Below are 21,208 nucleotides of genomic sequence, written 5' to 3' on the forward strand. Positions count from 1 at the left end.
TAAATTCTATTCTTGTTTCCTTTATCTGGAGATGTGCAGCCTTATACAAGCTTGAAGACTAGCAGGGACCAGTCATTTCTAAGAATAATGAAGAGAGGAAAACCGTTATTCTGAGTAACATGCACAGTTATATTTCTCATAATCTCCTGAGAAGAAAATATTGAACTATCACTTTTCTACACATTCAAGGGAAGTCCTATTGGTGTCTTGACCTCCTATATTAAACCAAAATAGTTGTCTCCTGGTGATAAGTAAAGCGAAATGTAATGCAATATGGCCTAAAGAAGTAAACTGTAGCTTACAGATGACAGTAGGCATTAAATAATATATATTTAAATTTGCCTACATATCCTTTTCAAATTTCATTCTTGAGCTAAGTTTTCAAGTGCTGACATATTTTTCCTAAATTTGTTCTCAGAAAATACATGCCATATTCATGTAGGTAGGTTATTTGGAATGAGAATATTTTTCGAACACCACTGCCAGAAATAATCTTTGGCCCACTATTCATGGCCAAAAGATGCCGTGACTGTAATTATTTAGATCATCTTCCAAGTTAATATAGGTTAACTTTAACCTATATTGCCTAAATGAATATTAGTTAAAGAAGTACTCCACACACAAAAAGCTCTTTGATGTCAAGGAACACGTCCTCTTACTCTTCCAAATCCCACCCACCATTTACCATAGTTCCTGGTCTCAAATACTATTCAATAAACATGATATTGCATGCATAACTAAAAAAATAAATCAATGATTTTAATTCCACACCAGCAAAGATGACCCTCTGTGTTGTTTACTCATAACAGGACCTGGCAAAGTGAATATCTACTGAATGAATGAATGAAGTTGCATTCATTATTTGCATATTCTAAAATTAAGTTCTAAGGAGCACTTTGATCTCAGACTTTTCTTCAGAATCCCTATGATGAAGATTAAAAAAGCTAGACTTTTCAAAATTATGATTTTCTAGAGAAAGCTAAAGTAGCTGCACACATCAATTTAAAGACCCCAAATTACATACATTCTCATCATTTTCTGCCATGAGTGAGAAAAATTGTATTCACATCAGTCTCATGGGTGAGAAAGTAACGAGAATGTAGAATTCAAAAGCATTAAGTCAGTGGTACTCCATACTCTCAACTGCCAGACAGAAACAGTATGCAAATAGTCTAACAAAGCAAACTCATAACCCAATGTTAGTAATCAAAGTCTCAACTGTCTACTCTATTGACATAACCTTCACTTCACACAAATAGCCTTTGGACTTCAACTTAACTCTAGCACTGAATTACAAGTGGCATTTCTATTCTCTTATCATTAGCTATTATATAAACCCTGTATTAAAATGCAAGCATTATCCAGACTCTTTTCATAATTCTTAAATTAGGAAGTGAATTATCAAAGATACTGGTTCAAACCAATAATGTTTATATTCAATTAGTTAGTGTAAGAATAGGCTTTAGTGGGCAAAAGCACTAAAGTAATGATTAAATCATTGCCTTCTAAATATTTCTGGGTTTGCTTTATTGTCCTTATACTTGATTATCAGGTAGCAAAACATCAGCTGTGCTTGTTTTCCACACTATATTTAGTTACATATCTTCTATTATCTTTATACTTTGTGCATAAAAAGCTAATCTCAGAAATATCTGTCCCCTTTTCTAAATATTTCTACCACTTCTTATATCACTAAAGGTGCTGAAACTAGGCTATGAGAGTGACTTCTGCCACTTCGCCTAAGGAAAAAGCATTTTGAGTAATATTTATTCATTCATTCATTTTCCTTCAATAATTGATAACTTTGATGAGGTTGGAGCAGCAAAGACCCATTGAAACTTAGTTTTATAAAGGTACTTAGCTTGGCGGCAATTGTAGAAAAGTGGTATAGCCTTTTTAGTATGCCTATTGTCCTTTTTATTGTCTTTTTTTTTCCTTCTTCTTATTTTCCCCTCCCTCCCCTTGTGATGCCTACTCTCTGCGTCCTTTCACTGTGTGTTCTTCTGTGTCTGTTGTATTCTCACTAAGTGGCTCCAGGAACCCATCCTGGGACCTTCTGGAGTGGGAGAAAGGTAATCATTTTCTTGCTCCACCTCAGCTCCCTGGTTCACTGCATCTCATATTGTCTCTTCTCTGTTGCGTCATCTTGCTGCGTCAGCTCTCTGTGTGTGCAGCACCAGTCCTGGGCAATCTGCTCTCCTGTGCAGGGCTGCACTCCTTGCACAGGGGCCACTGCTTGCATGGGGGGCATCCCTGTGCTGGGCAACACTCTTTGCACTTGGCAGCACTCCATGTGGGCCAGCTCGCCACATGGGCCAGGAGGCCCTGGGTATCGAACCCTGGACATCCTATATGGTAGGCAGAAGTTCTATTCGTTGAGCCAATTTTTTTCTGAGAAAAAAAATTGAGAGTAGTTAGTTCATGGAGATGATGGGGATCAAATGGATAATTTGCCTAAAATCATTTTGAGGAATTTCACCAGTAAAAAATAAAGCTACAAAAATAGAACATACTTTGACAATTTGAGCTGTAAAGCAATTCTTGAACTCCAAGCAGTATGTGAGCAAGAAGTAGAATGCAAAGGCTTTAGAGCCCCAAAAATTGGCATACTCTTTAATTGTCAACTTATGTGGTTATAGAGGAAAACAGACAGATGAACTTCGAAGAAGATGGAGTCTCCCAAAGAATGCATCCAACATTGAGTGAAGGAAACCACTCCCCACCAATGCTGGAAGGCTTCACTAGGCCTGCCCAAGAGATTTCCATCATTTTTATGGACTATGATAATGACTTCTGCATGCTTCATATGTATTTATTATTTTTTTTAAATGGGAATTTTTATTGCCATAATCCTGTCTTTGGCCCAACATTATAAATTGGTAGTTTGGGCTGTGGGAGGTAGGGGTAGGAATCAATAACTTGTATTTGACTACAGGTGACCAATCTCTTGCCACTTTATCTAAGGATGGATAAATCCTAGTGGATGGAGAGAATATGTATTAATATCTTCACATCTTGACCTTTGAGGTAGCTGCATGAATGTGTGCAACTTCAGGTTTTCACACTTTAGGAGAGGGTATTTTGATCCAAGTTTGAGGAGTGAAAATTATATGTGCTATATATTTTGTCAAAGACTTTATACCTTCACTAGATTTCATATCCTACTTTTCTGACACATACCTAGGATGCACTTCCCAACCTCCATTGCAGTTATATGTGTCCATAGGACTGGGTTCTTAATGAAAAATGAGCAAAAGTAATATGTGCCTTTTCCAGACCAAGGCCTTTAACACAATGATGCACAAATCTGGGGCTAGAAAAGAAAGACCATGAAGGGACTTATAAAGTAAAGTGACCATGTGTCCCAGTTTGCCTGGGAGTGTCTGAATTTAAGCTTACGGCCTCAGATACTCATCCAGTTTAACTTTACCCCATATGTTTCATTTTTAATGAAGTATTATTATCAACATTTGGATCAAAATAAGCTCTTATAGGTTTGGAAGACCTCCACTTAACTTCCAGCTTCTGCCATGGTCTCATCTACTAGTGTGCGAGATACACAAATAGTTAACAGTCTTACTAGAACTCCTCTTTAAACCTGAAAGTCCATCCACAATAAGAAGGAAGTCCTTGGCATGCCCTTTCCAGATGTAATATAACCAAGTCTTCCTTTCAAGTATACACATAGGATGTTTACTGATAAAATGAAATGTGCTCAATCACAAGCAACTAAGAACAGCTAAATGCTTTGGTCTTGATTGGATGAAGTATTCCACAGTACTACCGTGCCTGTCATTTAGTAAATCATCTACTTCCATGACAGTCTATGCCATGTACTGGGAAATGCAGGAAATTGCCAAATAGCCAGTTGGGAAAGTGAATGGGAACTGTAGGAGTAAGGATTAGTGTATGTAATATGTGGAAGAAAAGGAACCTGAGTAGACATATAATAACTCATGAAAATTAGCCTAAACAATCTTGCTTCATTATTTTTATCATTTATTTTATGGCATAAACATACAGCTATTTTTGTGTGTTTGATGATATTTTTTCTTTCAATAAACCCTTTTGGCAGTAATGAATTTTAAAAATTCATAATTAATGAAAAACGTTAAGCATTGATTGTATTACTGGTACAAAATGTGGTTCTAACTTTCCAACCCACTATGAGGGTTTATCAGTCCAACTTCTAAGCCCCCTCTCAATTAGAGGTGGAGTGGGCATCAGCATCCCAGCCTCCTCAGGACTGGGGAATGAACAACGGACTAGAGTAGACTTACGTTTATTCTGCTATAGACTTATTGTTGTTCTAGCAATGGAAGAATTTTATCATTGATATGGAGGCAGGGGCCACTGGAGGTCCTGAGGGGAGGGAGAGAGAAAAACAGGTGTAATATGAGCACATTTTCAGGTTATTGAAATCGTCCTGAATGATGTTGGAATGATGGAAACAAACCATTATATATTTTGTCATAACTTACAAAACTGTGCAGGACAGTATAGCCTATAATGTAAACTATAATCCATGCTTAGTGGCAATGCTCCAAAATGTGTCCATCAATTTTAACAAATGTACCACACTAATAAAGGATGTTGTTAATTTGGAAAGTATGTGAGGGGTAGGGAGTCGGGCATACAGGAATACCCTATATTTTTTAGGTAATATTTATGTAATCTAAAGTATTTTTTTATCTTTAAAATATTAAAAACTAAACCAAACAAAACCAAGGAAAAGGAAACCAGGAAATGTAAATGTGCTGAAGGAGCTACCATAGCTATTCTTGAAGTTAGTAGCTATTTAAAGAAGCAAGTACCTGAAGACCAAGATTTAACAGTTGCTGCACTAGAAGGTGTATTTATACATTATTCTGTGAAACATAGCATTTCATTTAGATGAAGTGACTATTCATATAAAGTAATTTTGCACATTTTTGATTTCAAGTTTTCATGTGCATTTTAGAAAGATGAAGAGAAAACTGTTAAATGTGTTGATTCAATTAGCAAAATGAAAGCATTTTAAACAGCTGAATGAGGTCAGTTCAATATCAATGCCGTCAGATGTTTCAAAAAGAAAATGTTTCCTTAATTCAATAATGATTTGATATTTTTCATCTAATTTATAAAATTGAGGTAAAGATTTTAGATTTAAAAGTTAATCATTTCAATATTGTTATGAATGGTATTTTAATTCAGTCAAAAAGTTCGACCTTAGAGATAAAGCAATTCTCCTTGTTCCTAGGCTAAATATGTTACCACCTCAGAGCCTCTGTATTTACTCTTCCCTGTGCTTAGAACATTCTACCTCATATATTCACATAGCTTGCTCTCTTATTTCATTTAGAACTCTGCTTCAGTGTTGACCCCCTAGAACAAACTTATGTAAAACAAGTGTCACAATTTGCTTACATTGCTTGATTTTAAACCTGGCACTTATCACTCCCTGACCTCATGTATTGGTTTCTTTGCTTATTATTTGTCACCTATGATAGCAAGAATTCAAGATTAATTTTTGTTGTTGTTGTTGTTCATTGCTATATTCCTAACTCCTACAACAATTCCTGGTACAGGGTAGAGGTTAAATTATTATTTGGTGAATGAAGTGTAACCCCATCTGTTCTCCTTACCCAATGTACAGCTCTTGAGTTCATTTTCCATTGTTTTGTAAGCAGGAAAGAAAAATTCCAGTTCTATAAAAACCAATTTGACTTAGTGTATTTTTAGATCAATTTGGTTATTAAAATCTTAACCACTTGTTTATAATTAAAATGTCAGAACTTTTCCATTGGGATTTTTCCCTTCCCCCTTTTTAGTCCCAATTCTTTTTTATAGTGTCCTCCTGTCTCAAGTTGCTTCAGAGACTAGTTAAGAGGGGAAGCAAGGATACATCGGTAGAAGGAGGAAGGTTCACTAATGGCTCTACTAGTCCCAGATGCTGTTCTTTACCCTGATCTCTTCATTCTGATCTCTAGCGCTAGCAATGTTAAACTGATGATACTTTTGAGAAGAAATATATATTGAGGTCATATAGCATGTTAGATGGACTTGGGATGCCCAGCTGAGTATTGTTTCACCGCATCTTGACTATAGACAGTCTGTGGAAGCCCAGACTTCCCTTCCCCAAACCTTAAAAGATTGTTCATCCTTCTGCCACTGCACAGGAGCCCTTTGTGCTATGAGGCATCATCTTGTGTGGGTGTGCAAGGGAGGTAGGGAATATAAATCAATCCTTCTCGTTTGCTGATTGTCTTTATATCACATCTGGTAATTGGGATAAGGAAAGGATATTAGAGAAGGAAATCAAATTGGTTCGATATACCAAATTATTGCCCCAGGTATATTCTTCACATACCAGTTAATTACTAAAAAGGCCACTATAACTATAATGTTGAGAAAGAGAAGAGCAAAAGCAGATATCAAAATGTAATTATTTATTGAGTTGTTAAATCAATAATCATGTAATACTATTTTGTAACAAAATTACACAAGATTAGGACCACTAATATGTTTCATTTAATTCTCACAATACACATTAAAAAGACATGAAGAGGAGCTGAGTATCCAAAGCATGCCATCACTTACTCAAATTTATATAGACCACGAGTACTGAACCGTTGTCAAACCTACATCTGTTTGGCTCCATGCCTGTAATTTTCTAGCATCTCACACCACTTCCCAACAATTATATTTGTGAACTAGTCAAACCTGGACTGTTGAAACGTGATCATTCTATATGGCCCTTAGATTGAAACTGCTATTGACCAGTATTACACTTTGTTTTAATTATCATTTTTGCTCATATATCTCTGCAGGGGGAAAAATCACGTGATTTCCTCTTGATGTACCTAGATCCTTTCACTGTATCGTTTTTATTAATCATTCTAACTTCTGATATTTTACTTATTTTTCTTGGAAGAATTCCTTATGTCCTTCCTATTTGTAATTAATTATACTTTCAGCCATCCAAGCAGCAGCCATCAAATTTCTACTATGAATATTCTAGTCTCGTGGTCTAACAAATTTTGTTGTTGTACAATGGCGTTTTCTGTGCTAGGTTTCCTGCATTATAGAAACATCTTATTGAAATGTGCTACCACCAACCACGCCCTAAATACTAAATTTCAAAGTGGCCCCTCATAGTCCTAACAGCAGCCTAGAAAATCTTCCAAAAGCAAGCCATTCTCAAATGACATCCATTCTCTTCCAACTTTCCTGATTCATTGTTTAGGCATATTTCCGCATTTCTATGCCTAGTAATCCCTAAGCTTCAAGTCAGAGAATTTGAATTCGTGAATTTTTATTGTATTTCCTATACCAGCACTACCACAACCACATCCAGTACTCATTATTTTCTCTTCACATTCCTTAGTATTAATCCCTTTAATTCTGATTTCGCACATGTAATATGTAATGTTCTTCCCTCGCCAGGAAGGATCTCTTTTCTCTACACCTATTCAAATAACATGCATCCAAAATTCGGGTTCCAGGTGAGACTTCAGAGCCCACCAGAGCATGATTTTAAGCATTTCACTCATTTGGTGCCAAAATTATTTATGATTTCTCTTGAGGTTAAAATGTAGACACCTTCTAAAAATAGATATGCAGATATGAAGTCAATAAAACTTAGTGACTTTTCTTTTTTACAATTCTATACTGTCAATTATTATTCTACCATTGAACAATGAACACAGTAACATAACTGCCTAGAGGAACATATTGTACACGGTAGAATTGAAAGTTGTGCAAAGTGAACCTCACTTCCTTAGAGATATCTCTGGATTCATTAACATTTCACAATGCCTTGCACATGATCTTTAAGGATGTTTTTAATTACATACTCTCCATGGTCTATTATTTTTCTTTAAGTTGATCGGTAGATTTTGAATATAGGCTTTATAACAAAAATAGAAACGTTTAATTCAAAAGGAGCTTCAAGCTTGGAATTTTAGATTTTTCTTAAAGAAGGCAAAAGAGGATGGAAATAATAGAAAATAAACCAAATAGAAGTACTCATGAATAGCCTAGTGAAAAAAGTAGGGATTTTCCAGTATGACCTTGGCCAGGCCACCTACAGTTTGCTATAACTTTTCATATCTAAGCTGGAAGTTGTTGTTGTAGTTATTTTCTTTTTGTGGATTTTTGTGGAAGTTGCTGTTTTGCTACCTCATATTATTTACTGAATCTTAGGCTTACATAAAATAAAATTTAAAAATTGTTTAATGCTGGGTGGATTTTTTTTCTGCAGGAACATTTTAGAGATTATACTTTTAAATGGAGGAATCAATGCAATTCTTCAAATAAAGTAAAAAATAAAAATCTATCAAGCCTCAAGCTGAGATGTACATTACTGAACATAAATTTCAAGGTCAACAGGAAGCAGTGGAATATTATCCATCTCTCCATCTTTAAAACCCTGATTTTTTTCCAGTGCATGAGAGTGTATTGAATCTGAGTAGCTCTGTACTTTTAAATAATTGTGCATGTGGCTGGATTTTAATATTAGCTTGTTTTGATACTTTGCTGCTTTTTTAGCATGTTCTCATGATAGATACTATTAAAAATAATTCCTAAAATATTTGTGAAAAAATAGACTCATAACACCTCTTCTCTTTCTAGTGTAAAAATAACAAATGTGTCTCTAAAATATGCTTTTATTTTTTCCTTCAGGTGCACAGGTCTTAAAGTAGCATATCTCTTAAAAGGTAAGCTATCCAAGTGACTAAGAAATTATGACATAATTTTACTGTTAATGATTCTATTCTAGTCATTTTTAGTAAATTGGATAAGGTGATACTTTTTGCTCATCCAGTAGTTTTTAAAATAGATCAGATGCTGTATAAAAGAAAAAAAACTGATAATATACTTTGGTAAGATTATTATAACCAGAAATATTTAATTTAAAAAATCCACATGGAATCCTGAAATCCAGGGATTTTCTTTTACAACTTCTTTTTCAAAGAAGTTGAATATTTAGAAGGCTTCTAAAATTGAGTGTCTATAAACTGGAAGGTGACTAATCTATGGTTATAAATTTGAGAGACATTTCCTATAATTGCAACTATCAGATTAGGATGTGATTAGAGAAGTATGGATATTGTGCTATATATCAGTGCCAAAAATTAAAACCAAATCTTCGTGTTAAAAAAGTAATTATTTCATGGATTTGGGATTGTCCAGTGACATGAAAAGTTATCTGAGTAGCCAAAAGACCAACTCATGTTTATGTCTTCATTTATTTATTCAGCAAGCAATTATTAAGTGCCTACTTTGTGCAAAGATTCTTGTTAGTCCTGTAACAAATGCTATGAATAAAAAGAACACATTCTATTTAAAAAATTAATAACGAATGTCCTTGATCTCACTTACGAGAGTTGGGAGGCTTTACCAAAGAAAAGACATTTAAACTGGGATGTAAAGAATATGTATGAGTTGATAAATCCTGATGGGGTGATGAGAGTGCCAGGCAGTGGAAACAACTTAGCCAGAGGGATTGTGAAAGAGTAGAAAAACTAAAAGAAATCAAATATAAACAGAGCGTAGGCAGGACGAGGTGAGGGTGAGACTACTACGGAAGTATTTTATATAGATTTCACAGAAGAAATCAGTGCCTTATAAAGCAAAACTTTCTTTAATAATTGGCAAACTTTAATTTCCTTGCTAATTCTAATTCTGGATGTCTATTCTTCACTTGTTGATATTTGAAAAGTCATCCTTGCCTTCATCCTTTGTCCACTAGATTTCTACTTCTTGTACTTTATTTAAAGAACACATTTATTTGATGAGATCAAAGACACTCCAAATTCTCCAATAACCAGAAAACTCCTTGAAAGATATGTAAAAATGAATATACACAAGATGGAGTTGATTTCATTTTTTCAGGCCTGTGGATTTTGTTCCTGCTCAGAATTTTACTATTGCTACCATGCTTACTTTTTAGACCCTGGATCTTGACTCTGGAAATATTACAGCTTCATGGGGAAATAATGTGAGTGGAAATTGAAATGTCTGCACACCAGACAATGCACAGCCACTTTATATATAACAGCTACCCAAGCAGGACTATTTTAGTGGTAATTTGTGAAATATCCGCTCTATTTCTATTGTATCCGAGTATAAATCACCCAATAAATGAGGGTGTTAGGGAATATAACAAATGTTTCAAATAACTGAAGCATTTGGAAACTACTGTTTGATGTTATTTTGTTCTTAAAAAATTATAGTTGAAAGTAAAAACCTGTGTGTCAATGTTCTAGATGCTTTTCACTTGTAGTCTTATATAATTCTGAAACTAATGCTATGAAATGGGTCTTATTTCCATTTGATAGATGAGGAAAGATGAGGCTTTAATATATCAGGAAGTAGCTCAAGTTCACATAAAAGTGACATACAGGATTCAATCCTAGAACTTTTATGTCCATGCCCTTAAGTACTTTACTAAATTTTCTAAAAGAGCCCTACTTCTTTTCTTCCTGAGCTTATATTTTGAAGTGCTTTGATAATTCTACATCAGTTACTCTAACTGAAGGCTAATCTCCCTATAAATGATACATAAGTGTAAAAGGGAGACTTGATTCTCTCTCTCTCTTTTTTTTTTTAAGTATACAATCCTATGGTTTATCTCTGGTGATTTTTCTAGCAATATATATGGCCTCAAACTGCCCCTTTCAAACATATTCCCACCAGTGCCAGCACTGTTAATTTCAATCACCTCCATCCATTTTCAAACCATTACAGTAAACCTAACTAAAAATTCTGCACTATTTGAGCATGCTCTCCTTATTCATCATCAGTGATCTTCCAGATGCTACATTCTTTTTTTTTATTTTATTTTTTTATTCATTTTTTAAAAAATATTACATTCAAAAAATATGAAGTCCCATTCAACCCCACCGCCCCCACCCCCCGCTACCCCCACAGCAACACTCTCTCCCATCATCATGACACATCCATTGCATATCCATTGCATTTGGTAAGTACATCTCTGGGCATCACTGCGCCTCATTTTTAATGGTCCACATCATAGCCCATACTCTCCCACGTTCCATCCAGTGGGCCCTGGGGGGATCTACAATGTCCCGTAATTGTCCGTGAAGCACCACCCAGGACAACTCCAAGTCCCGAAAACACCTCCACATCTCATCTCTTCCTCCCATTCCCCTCACCCAGCAGCCACCATGGCCACCCTTCCCACACCAATGCCACATTTTCTCTGTGGACATTGGGTTGGTTGTGTCCATTGCACATCTATGTCAAGAGGGGGCTTAGATTCCACATGGATACTGGATGCAATCCTCCTGCTTTCAGTTGTAGGCACTCTAGGCTCCATGGTGTGGTGGTTGACATTCTTCAACTCCATGTTAGCTGAGTGGGGTAAGTCCAATAAATCAGAGTGTAGGAGTTGAAGTCTGCTGAGGTTCAGGGCGTGGCTATCATGTTGTCAGTCCAGAGATTCAAATCCCCTAAATATATCTTAAACCCCAACACCAACTACAATTCCAGTAAAGTAGCATGAAAGTCTTGTGAAAAGAGATCCCATCTGAGTCCAGTCTTTTTTATCTCTATTTTTTTTTAAATGTTACATTCAAAAAATATAAGAGGTCCCCATATAACCCCCACCCCCCCACCCCACTCCTCCCACATCAACAACTTCTTTGGTTGTTTATTCTCTTTTAAAAGACATTTCTTTTGTCCTTGTGGGGAAAAATGATCTGCTTTTCTGTCACATTTGTAGTTTCCTCCTTCTTCCTCCTAAACACAGGTTCCTCCACTGATTCTGAACTTTACCAAACATACAGTTTAAAATGTGATTATTATAAAGTCAGTCTCCAAACTATTCTTCTAGTCTTCTTCTCTGGACTTTAGTTCACTCTTTGTTTCAGGCACCTGAATGCTAAGCAGGCTTACAACCTTCATCTAATATTTCATTCTTTCTCCCCTTCTCCAGATTGCTGACACTAATAGCATCAATGATTCTATTCTTAATTGAAAAATAAACCCTGGATTCAAGCCAAGGAAAGCTTAATACATTATCAGTTAAATATATAAGCTAATATTTTAAAACAAAATCACCATAGTAAATAAAATAACATATATATATAACTCCAGTTATAAATTAGGAATACTTTTAAGAATGACAGTGGCAGTGCTGAAAACAATAAGCAACCTTTTAAAAGAACCACCCCTAGTCAAATTAAACAATTTAACAGTCACAGGAAAAGAATTATTATAGGACATTAAAATTAGTTGAGTCTTTGAAAAGGCAGTATATTCGTAATGATACTTAAAAGAAAATTTAACATAAAATACTCAAAATACTAATTTAATATATAAGAACAAAGATTATGATAGGATATACTAATGCTGCCATTAGTTTTAATAAGTAAAAAAGTGTTCATTGGCATGTGAATATTTTTGAAGATATTTAATGACATTTAATATGAAAAGATATATAGATACATACATATAGACATGCATCCACATACTTGCATATATATTTTCTATGTATGATTATAAAAGAATGGTAACCCTAATCACACTCAGTATTTCAAAATCATTCAGTGCTACAATCCACATAAATGTAACAGTATGTGAATAAACATAATGTTGAACATAAATGATGCTATATCAAATTAATGAAATAGCTTACAGCAATTAATATTGTAAAAAATGCAGAAAAAGAGAATATTTATAAAATTAGTTCACTTTGAAAAAGGAAAGCATTTTTGCATTACTGTTATAACTGTGAAAGCTGCAGATACATGATAAATGATTAGAAGGAAATGTGAATAAATAGATACAGTTACTATTTTAGGGCAAGTATTTAGGAGTGACTTGTTAAAATCCCTTTTGTAATGTTTATTTAATAGTGATGCAAATATTGAAAGGGAATGATTGCAATGAACCATCAAGCATGATTTTCCTCGGGGAGAGCTGATTTAGGAGGAGAAACCTCAGTAAGCCATGCTTGATGATACTTAAATCAAAAACTGTCAGTGAGGAGCAAGGGGAATTTATTTCTAGCAGAAGGAACACAAATTGAGTACATTCAATATTTTAGAAGAATATGTTATTCTCTTGAAAACTACCTACACAAAAACTCAATACAAGTAACAGTAGCCAGTGTGCACAGGGGAGCTACTTTACTGACCACAGAGCAGTAGGGTGAACATTGCAGTTTGGAAGCAAGGTGGAAAATAAAGGCACTTTAGAGAAGGAATAATAAGCAGTGATTTCAAAATAGGCTGCTTAACAGTCCTGCTATCCCAACACCTAACCACAAGGAAGGCTAATCTCATGGTGATAGGTATGGTAACTATAGTTTAGGAAGAAAAAGATTACATGAATAAATACTACCCAAAGCTTCTGCCCATATGGGACAAGCTATTTAAAACAGAGTTTGACCATTCTGCCTGAAATATACAGGTTCTTCACCAGGAGGAATGGTCCTTCCACCAACATAACAAATCAAGGCTGCCATCCTTTCCACAATAGTTCGCATGAGTATCTTGTTGGTAGCTTGCATTTTTGCATTATCCATGGAGAGAAATCTGTTCTTTTACTTAGAGTAAACACAATACACATTTTTACCTATATGCAATAATTTTAATACTATTTTTACTTTGGAACAATTTTAGGTTTTCAGAAATGCTTACAGGGGTCCCAATATAGACTTCACTGAGTTTTCCTTAATGTTAACATCTTTCATAATCAGGTTCATTTGTCAGAACTAAGAAACTGAAAATACTCTGTAGGCTTTAGCACATGAGCCTCACCACCATACCCACATACCCACACACTTCTATCCTGTGTGTTATTGTCATCAACAGGCAAGCAACTATGGAAGAGGTAGATGAGGCTGCTTAGCCATGAAGTTACATGTTGATGATTGTGGGGGAGAGAGGCTATCTGTCACATTTGGGCTGGAGCAGTAAGTAGCTGCTATTCCAGTTAGTTAACTATTTCTCTAAATGGGAAAGAAAATACCTGTTTTGTTGATTTGCCACATCTGGTAATCTGTGAGCACACATCTGCCCAGGATGCCCAAATTTCAGGCACGTGAATTCTCTTGAAGTTCAGCTTTGTTTTGAGGGTTTGATGGTCATTGAATTGTGAACAGAAAACCTCCAACATATTTGAAAATTTAGAAGTAGAAGAAAGCCTAAAGATTTTTAGGTTAATTCCCTCATTTAATATTTCATATCAAATTCTATTCATCAATTATTCATTCATTCAACAGATTTTCTAAGCATTTAATATATGTTTCAAATATGTAAAGAAGAAATCATTAGCAAATTATTAGGAGACAAGGTGGTAAGCTCTAAAATGAATCTATGTGTAAGACATGGTAATGGCACATTATATATTCTAATGTCTCTCTTTTTTACAGAAAACTCGTGTTTATTCTTCTCTACTTTTTCTCTTTTATTCTGTTTGGTTTTTAATTTTATTTTTTATTAGAGAAGTTGTGAACTTACGGAACAGTCATGCATAATGTGCAGAATTCCCAACATCACCCCTCCACCAATACCTTGTATTGTTGCTACAGATTATGAAGGAACATCATCAAAATACAACTACTTACTATGGTCCATACCTTATATCTGGTATATTTTTCAATACACCCCCTATTGTTAACACCATGTATTAATATTGTACAGTTGTTATAGTTCATGAGAGAACTTCCTCAGATTTGTATTGTTAACCACAGTCCATCATCTACCACGTCGTTTACTTTGTTATACAGTCCCAAGCCATGTAACATCCATCCAAAGTATACACTCAGTGAAAATCAGTTTCATAACAGAATTGTGCAGTCATTGCTTCAGTAAATTTTTGAACTTAGTCCAAAAGAAATAATAAAACTCCTTCCCTTCCCTCCCCCACCCCAATTTTTTTAGGAAGTACCTGTATTTGAGCCTGGGACCTTGTACATGCAAAGCAGGCACTCAACCACTGAGCTACACCCACTCCCTAAAATTTAGCAGTGTTTTTTTTCTATTATTGATCATTAACATTGATATAATATTTTCTTTGACATTGATTCATGATATCATAACATTCCTGTCAATTACAGTTCATAAGATACATTAATTCTATTTTCCCTTGCATCACCATATTCTTACCATCTTGTAATAGTGATGTACATTTGTTCTAGCTCATAAAACATTCTTGTATGTGTACTATTAACCACACTCCTCATTTACCACTATGTTCACTGGTTATTCAGTCTCTAGATTATTCTCTAGCTTTCTTTTTTTTATGTCATAGGCTTGTTGCATGATTTTTTAAAATATATATATATTTAAAAATACTTAGATTACATAAAATGTTACATTAAAAAAATATAAGGAATTTCCACATGCCCCACTCGCCACACTTCCCACCCTTCCCCACATTAACAACTTCTTTCTTTAGTGTGGTACATCCATTGCAATTAATGAACACCTTTGAAGCATTTCCACTAAGCACGGATTATAGTTTACATTGTAGTTTACACTCTCTCTGACTCAATTCTCTAAGTTATGGCAAGATATATAATGGCCTGTATCTGTCACTGCAATGACATTCAGAACAACTCCAAGTCCCGAAAATGCTTCCATATTACAGGATATCCTGACTTCAGCACCTCCAGTGACCACTGTCTCCACTTTAATGTTATAATTTCTTCCATTGCTAGAATCACAATAAGTTTATGGTAGAATACCAGGAGGTCCACTCTTGTCCATATTTTATTCCCCAATCCTGAGGATTCTGGGATGGTGGTACGCACTCAACCTCTAATTGATAGGGGACCTCAGTCCCATATGGTTGTGGATGGGACTCTCTTTCTTGCAGTTGTAGACTCTCTCAGTTCCTTGGTATGGTGGTTGTCATCCTCACCTCCTTGTTAGTTGTCCTGAATGAGTCCAATGAACTGGAGAGTAGGTATTGCAACTCTGTTGAGGCTCAGGGCCCACCTGGCACACAGACAGCCCAAAGATTCAAGTCTCTTGGACATACATCTACCAACTCCAACAACAACTATAAGTTCAAATAGAAGGGACAAAAGAGGCACATATAGAGAAGTCACAACTGAGTCCAATTCTGTCACAATGGGGAGCACAAACTCCAAAGTTTTCCCACTGGCAAGGCACCAGACTCCAGAGCTTTCTGCCATGACCATAGGACCTGGGTGTCTCCAGAGCCTTCAGGAGGCCCACTGTTTGGGGTAGTATCTACTTTGGCAGTCTATGAGATCCTTCTGAGGTGTGCATGAACATCGCCTCTAGGATGACCTCCTGACTCACTTTGAAGTCTCTTAGCCATATAAACTTGTCTTTATATATATATAAAGTCTCTTAGCCATATAATTTGTCTTTAATTTTCCTCCTTTTTATTCAAGGTCTTTTTCCAGTTGCATCACTAGTTGGTGCTTGGAAGTAATCCCTCAGTGCCAGGGAGGCTGATCCTCAGGAGTCATGTCCCATGCTGGGGGGAAGGTAGTATATTTATATGCTGAATGTGACTTAGAGAGAAGCCACATTTGGGCAACATGGAGGCTCTCAGGAGGTAATTCTTAAGGAGCCTACAGCACTAGGCTAAGTTGCAATTTCAAGAGTAAAGTCTCATAAGTATAATTATCAATATTAAGGGCCCATTAGTGGACCATCTTTCTACATTAGTCATTGCCCTGCACTTTGGGGATTATTGCTGTTCCATTGGAGAATGTGGCAGAGTTCTCCAGGATGGGAATTCAATATTCTTTCAGTTATTGTGTGAATCTCCACCCACTGTGGCAATGCCCCATGAACATTTGAACACATTAATATGCCATGTGAACTTCCTCCTATGTATCTCCCATTACTAACACCCCACAACAATGATCCTCCCCTGCTATCATTGGTGGTCCAACACTTGTTCAAAATTGAAGCTAAGAATATTGCCAACTATAATAAATAGGAAAATTAAATAATAATGATAGGTTTAAACATGAGAAATAAAATGTATAATAATTTAGAAAAAGTAAAACTAAAATAAAATTTTTTAAAATTGGGATATTAAAAAATCATGAAAAATAATTTTAAAAATGTTTTACATTTTGTCTTTCATCACTGTAAGATCTGTTGTACTGTATGTACAGTGATACTTAATTCCATTTATTCCCTCAGTGTCTTACTTTTTTACATTTTGTCTTCAAAGAAGTTTTAGGTCACAGTTAAGTCACATACAGAACACAGGGGACACCCATATACCCAACATCTTCCCCCTTTTCCCCCTTCCTGTATTAATAACCTTTTTATATATGGATGGTAGATTTGTTGCAGCTGATGTACAAATATTGAAACATAGTCACTAACCATAGTCAATGGTTAACATTATGGTCTACACTCTAGACCATACATATTTATAAATTTTTTATGAAATTCAGCATGGCCTGTATCCATCATTTCAAGATCAAGCAGAACACTCCCATTGCCCCCTAAACACACCCTCTTCCATCTATTCTATTCCTCCTTCCCCCTTCCCTCGGGGTCCTGGGTGACCACAAGGCTTTACTCCTTGAAGGACAAGATTTGTAGTTACTTGCAACAACACTGGGAGCGTGACACACTGGTTTGTCCTCCCCAATTAGGAACCACCCATGCTCTTGAGAGACACCCACACTTCCATTTGAGACCATATCAGGCCTCCCCAAGATGGGGTTCCTTCCCTTCCATTATGTAGGTCTTCACCTACTGATACAATACACCATGGCAAAATGATCACTTGCACATTCTCTAGAAGACTGCTCCATGTGTGCCCTATCCCAAATGACCCCCCATCCAACACCCTAAACCAATAACCCTTCCTGTCATATTGCCAAAAGAGCTTTCCCAACATTTTAGTTTCAACTACATACCCGCCAATTTCCTGTGTTCACCTGCTCCCTTCCCCAACCTTACCCCAGTTCTATGAACCATCCAACCCACCTTCTCCATTCTATCCCCCTGTCAAATTTGCACTGCCCAATCCAATAGTATCACTACAACCCTGTCATATCCCTTCATTGCGCAACTACTCACTTCCACCTTATCATAAGCAGACTCAGAGAGCTAGAGTCTGGAAGATAAGTTTACAGAAAATAGAAAGGTGGAAAACAGTTGTGAGCCAATGCCTGAAAGGGAGAAATCTAGCTTTCTTTCGATTGACATTAAATCCCTAGGTTACCCCTTTCAGCCACGATCACATTTATAAATAAGCCGTGTTAGTTATACTCACTATAATGTGTTACCACAAACTCTATCCATTTCCACACTTTTATAATTAAGCTAATTAAAAATTCTACATTCATTAAGCTTCTATACCCCTTCTCAGCCCTCATCTTATCTCCTACTAACCTATACTCTAGTTTTACACTCCATGTGTTTGTTCTTCATATTTCGTTGGTATTAGTGAGGCAATAAAGTATTTGTCCTTTTGTGTCTGGGTTATTTCACTCAGCATAATGTCCTCAAGGTCCATCCATGTTGCCATATTTGTCCCAATTTCATTTCTTCTTATCACAGCATAGTATTCCATCTTGTGTATATACCACATTTTGTTTATCTATTCATCAGTTGATGGACACTTGGGTTATTTCCATAACCTCTCTCTTAAGAACCAAATACAATACAAAGGAATATGCAAGAAAAATACAAAGTATATCATTTTTTCCTATGAATGATGGAAGATAATTTTACCTATTCATGCATGGATATTTAGAGGACCTTATTATGGATTAAATGTTCAGTTTAAAGTGGTAGAACCTACTAGGTTCTAGGCATAAGAATTAAGATTCCTGAATAAAATTTACTTCAATATCTTTGATTTTCAGATTTAGGCACTATGATTCTCACCTACTAAAGCAAGCTTCCTTGTGAAAATTAAGTATTCCCTTAAATCTTAGAGAGTGTTTGGGTATAGACTTTCTCAAGCTGATATGTAGGAAATGTATAATCTTGGTACTCCTCCAATTAAATAATATAGTATATGGAGTGAGATTCAGATGATTCCCACAATGCCAAGAGGATTAGAGAACCCAGAAACTAGTGGAAACTTTTCAGTACCTATAGGTGATATAAAAGATTTTATAACTTAATATTAAGAAAAGACTCATGAAGAAAATATTTTTTATATCAAAGATTTCACTTTTAGGCTTATCTTTCCCATTTCTTATAATAAAATACCTTAATATTGTGTAATTTGTTATGGTGAAATGGAAAAAGGGAAAAAACATTGGGAATGAGACCATTGTTTAAGGGTCATAACAGTTTTTGCAAAACTGCTTATTGAACTAGGTTTGTGTAAAACATTACCAAATTTTTTTTTGTGGTGGGGGGGTGCTGGTCAGAAACATCCATTGATCAATATATTGTCCTAATTACTGTGAACTAGTACTAGTTCTCTGTATTGACCCCTGGTACCCAAGGTACCCATGAGCTACAGTCATTAAAGGTGTTGTGGAACAGTTTTGGTAGTGTCTATCATGGACAATTACTTGACACATATAACATAAAAGAAAATCAACCTTCTTTCTCAAGGATTCTAATGATATATTCAGAATCTGACTTAATAAACATTATTGAGTACCAACTATCTGCCTGACACTAAATTGAGAAATATAGAAATTTGAATAGTTATATGAGACATAACTCTTTAGAACAGTGATTTGAAATTATATTGCACATAAGAATTATCTGGGGCTCTTATTACCCAGGTAAGAAGGTAAGAAGAGTTAGATTTCTTCTTAGGATTATTATGAGAATTTTTTGGGAAAATGTATTCCACGTGTCTCACAGATGGTGAAATCTAACTCTTTACAAGTTATAAGAGTAGAGGAAATGAAATGATAGAAGTCAAAGATTGTGGACACCACATTTCCTATTATAATTTCAGCTATCCCTAGAGTCCAAGTGATTCCGAAGATGCATATCAGTATGTGTTTACAGTGAATCATATCAGTATGTGTTTACAGTGGGAGCTAACCAATCTGGACTAATTACTACTGCATTTGCCTTGTTAGGTGATTTTAAGAAATTAAAACAGAAATTGACAAGTAAAGGAACAACAGAATACCTTATAAGAATATATTGAAACACAACAGCACATCTTTATACCACCATCTTCTAGGAATTGTAATAGATACAAAATTGGATGATAAGCATCAGAGAAGGTGATAAATTTAATCAAGGGCAACATAAGATTTCTGAAAGCAAAATGGCACTTTTGGAAATATAGGTAAAATAGATCAATGTCTCATAACCTAAATCAATATGTAATTTAGTAACTATCCAAATATTTTATTACTTGAAGTAGGAAAGAGGCAGGGGGAATATAGCTGAAAGTCAAGAGCTGTTTCTAAGGTGAAGTTTCAATTGAGTAAATGTCAAAGCATCTTGTCAAGTAAAATACATAGGGTTTAATTGTCTATATTAAAAGACACAAGGAGCATTTATATGTTATAAACATTGAAGAACGTTTCTGCTTTTTTCAAAAAATTTATCAATAGATACAGAATTCAAAAAAACCAGCACTAACCTCCATGCAAAAGTGTGAAAGCAAAAACACAGTTCCATTTTAAAGTGACTAAACAGGTAGACTATGAAAAGCCTGCTACAATTTCATTTAGAAATGTGGAGAAAATAACAATATACTTCTAAAATTTTGGAACAGAGGCTGCTGAGCAGGGAAGTGGATACTTCACATATGACTAGATCCTGGAAAAAATAAACACTGTGACTGAGTTTTGACTTACCATTGATAGATACTACACTTGATCTTAGCCAAAAGGCCAAGAAGTGATTCACCACTGATAGATTGCAATGAAGATGGGAAACCAATAGGTATTGTCTTTTATGAAAGATGCCTGAGTACAGAAACAGCTAAAGTTGATTACACTGTCCAGGTTGCTGCTATTTATGTTGTGAATTTGATGTAGACATCTTAACAAATTAGCAGATTTGTGAGTATTCCCTTTGGACTTGTTAACTGGGTTTGAAACAACTAATAGTTGATGTTAATGCAATAGACTCAACTAAATATCCTTAAAACCAGAAAAGTTATGAAATTATTAAAGAAATCATCATCCATTCTAAACTATAATTTGTGTGACTTTTCCAAATGGTGACAACATGCTAAAGGAACTCTTTTATATGCCTGATTCAAGGCATGGAAAACCATCCATGAATCTGAAAACTCTAGAAGTTGTACCACT

At 35.4% G+C, this 21,208-nt stretch overlaps 1 pseudogene; it reads right to left on the bottom strand.

Annotated features, from left to right (window-relative positions):
• Positions 1-20,632: 20,632 nt before the first annotated feature.
• Positions 20,633-20,797, bottom strand: LOC131279648 (U2 spliceosomal RNA; annotated as a pseudogene).
• Positions 20,798-21,208: the final 411 nt, after the last annotated feature.

The sequence above is a fragment of the Dasypus novemcinctus genome, chromosome 8 (assembly GCF_030445035.2).
Source record: "Dasypus novemcinctus isolate mDasNov1 chromosome 8, mDasNov1.1.hap2, whole genome shotgun sequence".
Lineage (NCBI taxonomy): Eukaryota > Metazoa > Chordata > Mammalia > Cingulata > Dasypodidae > Dasypus > Dasypus novemcinctus.